General features: G+C 42.3%; 1 protein-coding gene across 22 annotated transcripts in view; it reads left to right on the top strand.

The window, feature by feature from the left end:
• Nucleotides 1–12,818, top strand: part of MAGI1 (membrane associated guanylate kinase, WW and PDZ domain containing 1) — a 338,676-nt gene that overhangs the window by 238,337 nt on the left and 87,521 nt on the right. The window lies entirely within an intron of this gene.

Here is a 12,818-nt window from a genome sequence, read left to right on the forward strand (position 1 = left end):
CCAGCTTCATTCCCTTTGAATGCTGCTTTACCCTGGGAGGAATTGACTTGCTTTATGCAGGTTGGACAAATTCACCTCCAGTCTGAACTTCTGTAAAAGTCTCCAGGGAAGGTCAAGTTTCTGTTATTTTCAATAATAAATGAGATTCCCATTGAGTAAAATGATCCAGGAAATCAGCTTCAGCTCTCGGAATAACAGTTTTCTGGTCTCTGATGGAGGGCTGGGAAGAACTGATAAGAGTTAGAAGAGAGATGAATGAATCCCTCCAAGCTGCACGTTTTACAATTCTAACCTAGTAGAATTGGCTCCCAACACAAGTGTTAATAACTTTTTATTTGTTTTGAAGGTTGTCTCAGAGTTGTGATTTTCAAATACGCTTGTTTACAGTCTTGTCCTATCTCAAGTAAAATTTGTATAGGTGAAAGACAGCTACAACAATAAAAGAGAAGATGGTATTTGTGTGATAGACAATGATTTCTCACAGCTCACAGGAATGTCTTTCCTTCTGCATGTTTTTCTGCCAAATGGATGTTTGGAAGCGTTAATGATTGCGTTTTCCCCTTCAACTCTGGAAGTAGCCTAATTTGGCTGAGCAGTCAGAGGAGAAAAAGGAAATAATTAATGTGATTCATTCATCTAGAAAGTGTAAAGCAGAATTTAAATGGCAATAGTGGTAGAAAAAATGCTATAGTGAATGTTTCAAACTTCTGATTTTCTGTTGAGGTATGAAGTGATCTGAAAGGAGTGAGTGGCAGTTCATCAAAAGGATGTGTGTTTTCTTCTAACACTGTTTTATTGGCCCTTTCCAGTTATTAATCTCAGAATTGCTAAAATACATGGGGATAATGGATGGTTGCTGTACAGAGCCCTAATTTACTTTACTGCACAGTCACTGTGGGAAAGTGCTTTAGCTACTTTGGCTCTTTTGTGTTGCCTCGAGAAAGAATTTTCCCCATGTGTTTTGCTCCAGAAGTCATCTGTTGTTTTTCAATGTATGCACATAAACAGCTCTTGCCATTATGCCTGAATATTGAGTCAGCAGTTCCCTGTGATGAAGCCATCACCAAGGCCTGTCACGTTTATGTGCACAGATCAGCATCACAGAGCACGTAATGCTATTAGCTCCCAAACATTGTCTGCAAGCCACAGAGCTGTGGGACACGAGTGACCTTCTGCTTCTTCCTTCCTAATCGGCTCTGGGCTTGGGCTGCCAGCTTGGCTGTTCTCTGCCTCCATAGCCCATCTGAAAAACAGGCACAGTTTCATCTTCCCACCTTGCTGGAGGTATTTGGGAGGCAAATGTACTGACAAATGAGACCTGCTTGATGTGTGGTGGAAGAGTGGGGTGTTTGTTTTATTTTTATTTTAAATACTGAAAATGCCTCAGATGAATTGATGTCTCGATCATTGGACTTTGCTCACCCTCATCCTGCAGTGGCAGAGGTAGCAGGGATTTCTCTCTTATTTTCTTTTGCCTTTTTGCAACTTGTTCTTGACAGGATGAGAGAATATTTCTTTTTAAAATGGTGCTGGGAGATGGAACCATTGGCTCTCTCCAGCCCTGTCACCTCCATCACTGCCATGGGCAGCAGAGACCACCTTAAACCAGCAGTGTCCTGAATCAGAACAAAAAGACAAATATTTTTGGTTTTGTTTTTCTTTTTTTTTTCTTTTCACAAAATATTTATTGCCCCAAGGCTGTTACACTGCAAAAGCTTGAGCATGTGTTTAACACCAATCACGGAAATTGGTCTTGAAGCAATTGGGATACTTGTGTGCTTTGAACTGAGCAGGTTGTGTGCAGTGAGTCCCATTATCAGTTCTGTACCAGCATCTGTCTGGCAGAGTGGTTTCACCTGCATCACTCCTCTGAAGGACTCAACACAGCTGTCAAAGGATAAATGCTTCACACTTTGAAAATAACTGCTGGAGTTTAGATTTAAACTTTTTTTTTTTTTAATAAGGTCTTATCTGTCATATGATATTCTTGTGCTGAAGAAAAGAGCAGTCTATCTCTGGTAATCACTCGACTGTCCTCTAAGTCAAATAACATACAGATACTTCTGAGAGAATATCATCTCAGGGTTTTTCTAAAGCCTGGATGTGATTGTGTGCTTCCAGGCATTCATTTTCCAGGCATGTAGTGATCTAGCAGCGTGAGAAATCAGATTTCTGGGCAAACTGTCTTCTCAACACCTCAGATCACAACACCCTCCACCAACCGTGTCTAAGCCGAGGAGGTAATTGGGGTGTTGAGGATTTCTTCCTCATCCTCTGTGTGATGCCAACACAACCGCGAGCTAAAACCTGGTGGTGTTTTTCTTTGCAGGGAATTGGAGGCAAGACAAAGAACAGCTCATTTGTTTGGGCTGCCAGACAGTTGCATGAGGATAATTATTGTGTGCTGTTTATTTATGTTGGACTCAAACCAGTGGTGGTGGGGACCTGGAGATGCTCTGGAATTACTCACCGCAGTGAAAGTTGGAGCTGCTGGTCTCACAGCTCCCTGGGGCATCTGGTGTTGTCTGGTGCCCAGTCAGCACCAGCAGAGCATTGATAAGCCAGCAAATGAATTTAAAATGGCATTTAAAATTGGAGCACTTGCAGAAAATTATTTGCAAGAAGCTAATAAAATGATGGAGTGTGTAATGTGATAGAATGATTGTTTTGTGTGAACGCAGAGCTGTAAACGACTGCGCAGGGACATTTAGCAGAGAGAAGGTAGAACAAGAGGTAAACAGATGAAATGAAGCAAAGATCATTTCAGCCAAGCACTGGACTATTTTATAGGGGTGTTGCTTGGCTTCAGAAAGGCAGAGTAAAGCACCCTGTGAGAGTGTATCCTATGAAACTGCTGGGTGATGACAGGATTTGTAGGCGAGGGTTTTATTGTTTGTGTACAACTGGAAAAGCAATAAAATCAATGGAGAAGCTTGTATACATTATCAATAACATGACAGTTAATTTTGGACTGCACAGAGGCAGAGTTATGCACTATGTAACCAGTAGGCTTTCACTGTACCAGGAAATGTTTTAATTAAAAGTGAGAGGATGCGTTGTAACTTGAATTTTCTTTAGTATTCTATTGCACTTAGAAAATGACAAGTTATTTCTGTGTTAGAGCTGGTGGATGTGGAATTTGCAGCAAAGAAACTGTAAATAACAAAACATTGTAATAGTTTTTATTTCAGTGAGGTAAAAAAATATTTTAAATGTATGTATTTGATTTCTTTTTCATTTTAACATCCAGTTATCAATAGGGATGGATCTGAAACTCAAACACCAATCAGCTTCTCAATGTTTGGCATTTTTTCAGCATCTTGAGCTGTTATCTAATCAGCATCACAGAAGGTGAACCAGGAGAATGTTTTCAACTAGCTGAAGTGGTAGCAATCATGAAGGACTAAAGCACGCCTTGCATACAGAGCTACTGAAAAAAAAAAAAAAAAAAAGAAAGCAGGAATTGGTAGCAGTTAAGAACAGGTAAAATTAAGGGACAGGATCTGTAGGGAATAGTGCCTAAATGTGCATACTGCTGAGTAGATTTGCTGTCTGTTCTAGTCCTTCCCTTGAGTTTTACAGCAAGTGCATCCATATGGTTACAGGAGTGCACATTTCTGTAGTCTGCATCCTCCTTGCTATAGCACAGGCATTTACAATGTCTGGTCGGTATTGAATATGAAGCTGGAAAACTGCTTAAGCAAAGGCCAAGGAGGATTTGTGAGGGAAAAAGAACCATCTGAACCAAGGGCTGGTGGGTGGGCAGAGCCAAAAGGAGACTCTGCCTTTCCCAGAGTGTGATGAGGTTATCACAGTTCAGAGTCATTAGTTTTATAGCATTTCATGGCTCTGGGCTAGGGCAGAAGGTACTCCATGGAGACAGTGTTTTCACTGGAAAAAGACTGCTTTTAATAACTATATTGATGTCCTGTGGATGTGTGGTGGAATGAGGGTGGTGGTAGTGGTGTGTTTGTTTGTTTGATTTGTTGTTGGTTTGTTTTTGTTTTTTTTTTAATGACTCTTTGATGACTTTTTTTGAGACTCTTTTCAGTAGAGTGGATGTGGTCACTGAAACAAATTTGAGGCAAAAAATCAGCAGGTTTTCTATAGCTTTCTTTCTGTGGTGGAATTTTACAGAGATTAGACTAATGAACTGATCTTCCTGCTGTTAAGTGAGGTGTTTTATTTACTTTTAACTACAAATTAGAGGTCTGCTGCAAGGACAATTAAAGTCAAAAGAAGGAGTTTTATATCACACCCAGACAGAGATGACCCACATTGTGTTGTATCTCAGCTGTATGAACAGCAAAAGGAGGTAAAAAATCTCTATTGAGGCAGCTGAGCTGTTGGACATCAAATAATTCGAAATTTTGTACTATGGCTTTTAAGTGCAGATTATCTCTTCATGGATATATGTGCACATATGTATGCAGATGTGAAAAGCAAGCATTGTTTTTGAATAAAAGTTGAATTGAAATACTGCAGGTGTTCAGTCTGTGATGGAAATGCCATTTGTTATGAGCTTAATGGTGGTATTTGATCTTAGGGGCACGTCTGAAGCCTTGAAGTAGAACAGAAAATAGGATATCTTGTTTTGTGGAATTTAAAAGGTTTTGGTATCCAGCTTTAAAGAACATTTTGCATTTTTTTCTTCCAATAGTTGTGTCAGGTTGTGCAGTGGTGCTGTTGAGGAATACACCAGGTCCAGGCTGCTGGGCTCAAAAGATTGAGATGGAGATGGAAATGCAGGTTGATCTCTGGGTGGGAGCCCCAGAGAAGAGGCCATGAGCTGCCAACCTTTGGGATAATACAGGGCATGAAGATGGGGGATGCCAGCCAGCTGAATGGACACTGCAGGAGCCTTCCAGTCCCAGAAATTAAAGTCTCTGGCCTTGGGAGTGTGAATGTCAGGGTATTCTTCTTTTGATTGAAATAGTCACACATGCTGCCCAAACAAGTTTTCATTATTTTTTGGTAAAACTGGTTGTTGTGTTCTTGTTCACTGTATTTCTGCTTCAAAACTCCACTGTGTGTCTTTCCCCAAATGGGAAAATTCCTCCACTGTTTAATGGCAGGCAAAAAGGATTGGTAAAGGATTGGAAAGGTATAATGTTTATAAAACCCTTAAGTTTTCTCAGGAAAACTGAGCTTGGCTGATCAGATTTCCCTGGTTTTGTGTCTGTCTTTGCTCTGTGACTTGGCAATTCACCTTGTAAGAGTTTACAGTGTACCCAGTCCCAAATGCTGTCTTGTCCTTTCATCTTTTCTGCCAGCCTTTGGTCTGGAACATCAAGCAAAAGCTTAGAGAGCCATTTATTTATTTCTTAATATATCTTTTTATATTTAATATTCTTTAAATATTAAATATAAAATCTAATATTTTAATATTAAAGAAATATTAAAATATTTATTTCTCTTATTCAGGAATAAATGTATAACCTACTCAAAACTGGTACCAAGCCATGTGAAGGTCTGATAGCTAATGAAATGCAGTTTTTAATACTACACTGGCTTAATCCAACCACTCAGCCAAACATCCCAGGGAGTCAGTGGCTGTTTTCTTTCTCAGCAGCTGGATGCTGCTTCTGGACCAGATCACAGCTTGGTTTAATGCTGTCCTTGAGTTATGAAGCTCTCAGGCAAGGCTGCACCTTCTCTTTGGCAGTTTGGAGAAATCAGATAGCTCTGCAAGCAGCCACGAAAAAAGCAGATACAAATCATAATAGGTTATACCTCCTGACAAACTACTTCCTAAAGTGTGAAAGTATAAATATGACAATGAAATATTTGTTTGTAAGTGCTGAATGCATGGGAGCAACCCTCCATCCCAGGTCTCCTGTGAGTTAAGGGTATTTTAAGCACTTCCCCAGGCACACCTTTGTCCTGTTGCATTTCATACAGATGTGCACATTGGTATGGAATCATCATCTGAATCCCCTTTGTGCTTTTCCACTGCTCTGCCTCAGCCTGGTGAGGCTGCAGGTGACTGATGTGGAAGCACCTCAGGGGTCAGGCTGGGCTTGGGTGGAAATAGCCCAGAGTGAATAATCTACAAGATTAAAAATAACCAGCTACTCAGGATGCTCTGTAATTAGCCAGTGTATGTATTTAATTTACCACCCTCAGCTAACCTTTCCCAAGACAGACATTTATACTGAAAATAACTATTATAATTTTTACAAAGATGAAAGGTGGACCTTTTGAAGTAAAGGTGTGTGCCATGGCTGCAGAATTATCTAAGCTTCTAAAAATGTATATATGAGAGAAACAGAATATAAGTGCTTGTGTATAATCACCTTGTTAATTTATTTCAGCTAATTCCGCTTTCTGTAAGTTGCATCCACGCTCAGACAAATGGCAATTTTCATTCATTTCTTTGCCAGTATTTAGAAGCAGAACATTACAGTGCAATCTCATTACTACAGCTGTATTGATTTATAAAATTACTCCTTATTACACTAATCCATATATTAGAATGAACAGAACTGTGCATAGTTACAGCTAAGGTATTCTTGCCAAGGAGGTACATAGTTTGCTTTTTCATCAGTAGTTCACAATTTAAATTAGTGGATGTCATGCTGTTGGACTCTAGGAACATGGGATTAATGGCAAACTCATTAGTTCATGAAGTTTAATCTTCTTGGTGGGTGTCCCACCTCGTGGGAAATAAGAGGGATTTGGCTGCAGGTGTCTGCTGAGGTAACAGCAATCACTCAAAGAAAGGCATCTAGAGCTGCTGCTATTGTGAACTCGAGAATATTTATTATTTATGCTTTATTTGGTGCCAGAATACTCCTTTCTTTGCTTAGGAGAACACAAATGAATGCTCTGAAGGACACATGAAGAGGCTGTGACTGCATTAACAGGTGCCACATGGCAGTAGAACCACTGGTGGTACTTAGGTCAGGGGGGTGATGCTCTGTTGGAATATTTGGCATAGATCCTTAGACTGGTCTTTTTACAGTGGCTTTCTTGGGGAGTGTGGCAGGTTTTATACCCTTAGTTCTCATTGTCAGGTAATTATCAGGTTTTTTAAGATGATATTACACTGGGGAGTGAGCCCCTCCTGCTGAATTGGCTGTGCCTGGCCTTGGCGTGATGTTTCACAACACATACACAGGAGCTTGCAATGCCCTGACATGGTGGCAAGTTATTTTTGTCCCTTTTAATCCATTAGGCCCTGATCCTGATCTGTAGGGTTTCCCAAATCCCATTGATTTCTCCAGAATTAGGTTCCTGGAGTCTTTTGAGAGCCTGGGTTTGGCTGGTCTTGTGCTATTAACCGGAAACAAACGCACTCTCTCTACCTCAGAGCGCTCTGAGGATAAATGTGTTGGAGATTATCTGTGCTCCTATTTGGTGGCGGGGAAGGCCACTGAAACACCAAAAATAGATTTATAAAGGACAAAAATAACTTGCTGCCTGGAGGGTTTACACAATCTGAGCTGTGGCTTGGCTGAATCACTTCTCCAGGGAGGCTCGGGGCAGTCCATGCTTCTTTGAGGGGAAGGGCAGGGAGATGAGCTGGACACAGCACCTTGGAGAGGGGAGAGCATCTTCTGTGTGTGCTGAGGGTCAACCTGCCAGCACTGGTGTGTGGCTGGCACACAGCAAGAGGGGTTCCTCACAAGCTGCTGCTCTGGGATCCTTCTTTGGCCACTCGCTGGAAAGGCAGGTGGGAGAAGGAGCTTTTCTATAAAAATACCTTCCCCATGGAAGAAAAATTGCTGTAGACTGCAGCCATGAAATGCATTTCTCTCTGAAACATGTCTGTAGATTGACAGTTCTGTCTTGGTGAGCTCTTTTCTGGGTTTAATCAGTCGTTCCTGCTGACCACAGTGGCAGAAATTTGCTTTTATTCCTGCAGTTGTGTGTGTGGCCAGGAAGAGTCAATCAGCATCTCTTCCTGAGTGTTCATCATTAACAGGGCTAGGAATTAATTTCTAACATTCTTCTTTGGGTTGAATTTCTACTCCTACACCAAGACACCTTGAATGCTTGTCACATTGTTGGGGTTTATAGGTGTCAAGTAGCTGGCTGGAGAAGGGACAGATGAATTTAAAATCCCAGAATATGCTTCCTGAATTTCAAGTTTTAGGAGAAAATTGTATTTATAAGCTGAGTGTGTTTGGTTTGTAACAGATTGGGCCTGTCTGAAATGCCCATATTTTATGTAGTTACAGCTATGAATGACCCCTTACCACAGGTACATGGGGTTACAGTGTATAATGGATTGCACAACAATGTCCAAATACAATTCCTTTTACTTCTGTTGGGGAAAAAATAAGGTATTCTTAGTTTGAGTGACCCCAGAAGTCAATAAGATAAGGTAGTTCCGTGTACAGTGTCCTCTTGCAGACAGGTTACACTTTATTTTTGTGAATGTGGATAAGGCTGTTTTTAGTACTGTGCTGCTGATAAGTTCTGCCTTGAGCTTGGCTGCTGATCAGGTTCCCTCTTCTGGAGTGAGAGCAGGCTGTCTCTGCCTTTCCCCTTCTCCATTTGCTATTAGCAGGTCTGTGAAGTTTGTTCTGCCTTCCAGTTATCTGGCACCATAGGTGACAGATGCAGGAGAGCCAAACGGGCTCTCCAAATTACCCAGTGATGGGAGGGAAGAAGGTGACCTCCAAACACAGTGGGAGGGAAAAGGGGCTGGTTTTCCTAATATGTTTCTTCTTTGGCAGCTGAAGGCTTTTTCCATGTAGGTGATGAAAGCAGTGTCTTCTTGCTGAATGAACAAAAATACCAGTTTTTCAGAGCAATGGGAAGAGCAGCACCCTGCCTTCCCAACCCTCCCACAGCAGCACTTGGCCTTGCAGCCTCCTGAGCCAGGAGCATCCCTGCACACTTCACATTAAATCCTTATTTCCTGCAGTTCCACCCCCTGCTGGTGACAACCAGTGGCTTGAGCCTGGATAAAATATGGTTGTAGCAACTATTATCATTACTTTGAGTGTACAGCTCCCACATTAGCTGTCATTTTAAGAGATGCTAGTCAGTGGAGATGAGGAGCAAATGGCTTGTGGTTTGATGAGATGTATTTTGGTGGCTCACCAGATTGTCACTCCCAGCCAGTGGAACTGGAGAAGGGGTTTGCAGAAATTACTACTTTGCAAATGGGAGTTGTAGGTATTCTGAACTTGAAATGCTGAATTCCAAATGACTTGCTAGGGGCTGTTTTTGGTTCACACTAACAGTATTACTGCCCAAGAACATTTTTTCTTTTTACTTGGAAGCAATTGAAGTGACTGCAACCCCATTAAGTCTTGTTTTTAGATTACAATAAGCAAGACTCTGATTAATTTAGCAGCAGGGCATCAGTGAATATTAACAGCTTAACTTGAAGCCCTGTTAGATTGATAAAGAACTAAACAGCCCCTGAGTTGTATATTAACAGAATGGCCATAGCATAATTGAGGCTCGTGTTGGGTGAGTGTCAGCATGGTTGATAGGCAGCACAACAGCAGAAGCTATTTGTCTTTTAAATGGGCACTTAAATTATTCAGCATAGTAGCTGATAGTCATCAGTACATCTGAGCCACAGCCCAGTTATTCTAGGCATGTGTGCACAAGCTCTAATTAGCTCATTTACAGCACTGAGCTCTCCTTGAGCAAACTCACCTGTGTCCAGAAGCAGTTTCTCGGGGGGGTCTCCAGCCCATGAGGAGATCCCTCTCCTGTGGCCCAGGCATTAGGGATGCATGAATAAACTGGGATGCAGATAGCTTGGGGGTAATAACCAAACCAACAGCTGGGCAAACATTTCATCTGAGCCACTCATGTTAGATGTAGTTTTACTTCCCCAGCCCACGAGAGAAAGTAAAAACTGCAATGCTACCAGTAGCATTTTTTGTTTGTTTGTTTTCTTAAGTCTTCTGTGGTTACAGGAAATTTGAGGAATTCCCCTGTGATTGCAATGTACCTAACTAGTTGTGTATGCTGTGGGATATGCTAGCCAAATAAGACTGAAAGCTTTTGAACCATTAAATGTGCAGCAGGAGTTGGTAGCCACTCAGTTTCCCCTCCAGTTCCTTCTTGTTGCAGCATTAGCAATTCTGAGGTAGTAACACAATGGACATAGCTCAAATTAATTAGCTAAATTGGTACCTAAAGGCAGTAAGATTTCATGCCACTTAATATTTCCAATGCAAACAAGACAGGCAAGTAAACGTATTTAAATATGATTGGCTCATCTTCTCGAGTGGAGTATCTTATCTTTTGTTTGGGCTAAACACAGCTCTCATTGTGCTCAATTTATTCTGCCATTAGCAGTGGTCTGACCTGCTATTAGCGCTGATAAAAAGTACAGTCATCCCCTTCACTGAAGACCATCCTGTGGTAAGGATGTTGAAATGCAATTTAAAGGGGGAAGGAGGTTAGACACACTTAGCTTTTGTACATAATTAAGCCACGCTGGCGATGGGAGGCTTAATTGCAATTGGAGTTGATCAGCAGAGAGCCCCAGTGGTGGCTAGCAGGCTGTGATGGTGCTGGCCTGTGCACACACAAGCTGCACAGCCTTGGAGCAGTTGTCCAGGCTGTGAGAGGGCTCTGGCTGGAAGGTGCTGATTATTCCCAGAGTCCTGTGCCTGGGAAAAGTCATGGAGTTTGTGCCTCTTGGCTTTCTTTTCTTCCCCCCTCTCTTGCCGCCCGCCCTCTCCCCCCACCCCCCTTGCGAAGCAGCCCTTCTGGCTTTGTTGTAAGTGTGGTTTGTAATCATTGTACACATCCCAGATGGTTCATGAAAACTCTTTGAAATGCCATCTGCCAGGCGTGTGTCCAGCCGGCAGCCTGTCATTCTGCTACAAGAAAAACGGAGGCGGGTTTTCCCTTCCCCCTGCCTTCCTGAATTGCACGCAGGAACACTTGCTCAGATGTGGAGCAGGATAACAGCCGGAGCATCTGCAAGCAATCTCTGCTCCAGACAGCAGCATGGAAAGTTGTTGGGTTTTTCGCCTTCGCCCAGATAAGATATCCCAGCCAGAGCAGTTTTTATTTTCCCTGGGTTTGCTGCTGAGGACCAGCTGAGGTGACAAATGTTATCTCTGTGATGCAATGTTTTCCTTTTCTGTGGTGACTTTCCTAATGCTTTCTGCGTGTGTTGCAGGCAGTCGCGCTGATAGCCGGCACAGCTGCGTTTTTTTTTGACTTGGACATATTCAGGAAATTAAGAACACCGAGATGAAACAAATAGATCCATTAAAATGGCTCAGAGGAATTATGGCAGAGATATAATTGTCATGTCAAATAGGCAGCCAGCATTAGTAAACTGCTGACTGCAATTTCACCGCTATAAAAATTCAGAAGGAAGGGAAAAAATGATTAATAAATATGCTCTGTGGGAAGATAGAGATAAAGAGAAGAAGAGGCTTTAAAAGATAAGGTGAAAGCAATCCTGAAGTTCCCTGATCTTTGTCTTATCAGTAGTTATTGGGAAAACACAAGTCCTGATCTTTGTCATTTGGCTCACGTGGCTGGGGGTGACGTTTGACTGATTGATGAGCAGTGCTGGAGAGTCTAATTCTCACTTCCATTGTGCTCTGGCCATGGGACAGCTACAGCATTCCACTGGTCAGAGTTATTGATGTGGCTTTTCATCCTTCTTTCTTCCCACTCCCGGCCAGGTTTGGGGGAATGTGCCAGTGGCCACCAGACACGAAGCCCTGGGAGGGTCCTCACAGCCTCAGTGGCAATGTCAGTGCCCAGGGAGGACATGTGGCATCTGGGCTGTGATCATCCTGGCTGCTGGGTGTGTGCTCCTTGCTCCTGGTGTGCCAGGGAGGGACCTGAGTGAGCCTCTCTGCCTGCCTGCCTTGGGATGGAAGCACCAGCATGGGGCAGAGTGGGGCACAGGATGCAGCTCCTGCATTTCTCTGGACTATATCTGTGAAAGGAAATTGTCTTCTGTTACCATCTACCCAGAAAAAACTGTTGTAGCCTTACTATAAGGATAAGCTCCAAGAGGAGGAATGATGGAAAAAAGCACAGGAATTTATAGACTCTCTGAAGGCTGACGGTAAATAATAAAAAAGAGAGTTTCTATTTTGAAACAAGGAATGGAGGATGTTAGAGAAAGTGGATGTCAATCAAGGAAATTAATCTAGTGATAGTCTTTTCAAGGGTGTCACTCTGTCAAGACTGACCTCTTGAGCAGTCTCTCAGATGAATAGGAGATAAGCAGACTTTCCGCTTTCCTGGCACTTGAGGAAAACATTTGCCAGATGCAGGCATGGTAAATTTATGCTCTTTCAACTTCTGAGAACTGGAATCTTCCCAATTAGTTTTCGGAAGCTCAGCTTCTTTATTCTTTCTTCTGTCCTTTTATAAAGGGTTTAAGAAATTGTATGCACTGAGAAGACACTGCCCAGGGGCCAGAAGCATCCGTCAGAAGTGAGAAATTATGCTTTGTTAAATGTTAGGTATGATTTCCACGTCTCTGAAGTTATTCCCAGACTGGTTTCAGCCACAGCATTCAGACACCTCCAACTCTGTAACTCTGGTCTTTCTTCCAAAATTCAGTTTCCTGTACATCTGTAAATCTGTCATTTATATTTAATCTCAGATGTACAGAAGCCAGAGTCATGGAAAATAAAGGCTATTGAACAGAAACAGATCCTTATCAATTAAGTTGTGCTCAGTGACCTAAAATGCAGCATCCCAAGTTATCTTAGGAAAAGGTTATGAAATGACTCATCTTACACTGTGCTTCAGAGTGCTGTAAATTGGCCAGAAGGGACAAGAGTTTCAGAGCTGGCAGAGTGGCAGTGATCAGAGCCAGTTCTCCATGGGCACTACAGAAATTGTCGAGTGCTGGAGAG

This window comes from Onychostruthus taczanowskii, unplaced genomic scaffold (genome assembly GCF_017590055.1).
Source record: "Onychostruthus taczanowskii isolate IOZ18803 unplaced genomic scaffold, ASM1759005v1 scaffold9, whole genome shotgun sequence".
Lineage (NCBI taxonomy): Eukaryota > Metazoa > Chordata > Aves > Passeriformes > Passeridae > Onychostruthus > Onychostruthus taczanowskii.